Below are 892 nucleotides of genomic sequence, written 5' to 3'. Positions count from 1 at the left end.
AGAAGGAGAAAAGTCTACTAATTTCAGTGTTAATCTCATCTAAAAAAACCCCAGAAATATCTAAAAACATGTTTGACCAATTAGCTGAGGAGCATGGCCCAGCCAAGTTGAAATAAAATTAACCATCAGGTAGATTCTAGACCAAAAGATGATGCTCATTTTCAGTCTGCTAATCAGAGATCTTCTGTAAGCCATGGGCCCAGGTGGTGGCAAGTGTGGCAGACCAGAGCATGGTGAGGGTCAGGCCCCATTATGAAGAGTCATTTACTTTTTTTTTATTTTTTCAGATCTAGGGATGAATTCAGGCCTTCACACTGAGCTACATTATTTTTCATTTTGAGATGGTGTCTTACTAAGTTTCTAAGTGTGGAGGCTGGGCTTGAAATGTCACTCTTCCTCTCTCAGGCTCCCAGAGTGCTGGGATTACAGGTGTGCATCACCATTCCTAGTCACTCTCTAATTTTTTATGTGTACTTTTTATATAGATTACCACTCATAATTTATACATGGACCACCAGAAACTGCCTTTCAGCCCTGAATTTGAGCTTTTAGTACCTGAGTAAATGAACCAACATTTTAAGATATCTCATGTTTGTATAGTGGTGTTAATTTGTGTGTGTTTCCATGCTTTTTCACTTTTTACTTTAAAAAGTGGAAAATGGAGTAATACAACTACTGATTTTATAGTAAGATAAGTAAGACAAATAGTGGAAGAAGATGGGTCTAAAACTTTAGATTAAATGGGCTTCTGTTGCCTTAAGATTGACATTGTACATTTATGTCATTTATGCTCAGCATTTATGTGCATTTATTTATTTGGGTTTTTGTTTGTTTTTCAAGACTGGGTCTTGCTATGTCGTTCAGGCCAGCCTTGAACTCACTATATATCCCA

The sequence above is a fragment of the Fukomys damarensis genome, unplaced genomic scaffold, assembly GCF_012274545.1.
Source record: "Fukomys damarensis isolate Sample0158 unplaced genomic scaffold, DMR_v1.0_HiC HiC_scaffold_13, whole genome shotgun sequence".
Lineage (NCBI taxonomy): Eukaryota > Metazoa > Chordata > Mammalia > Rodentia > Bathyergidae > Fukomys > Fukomys damarensis.
Note: the sequence above shows the minus strand (reverse complement) of the source record.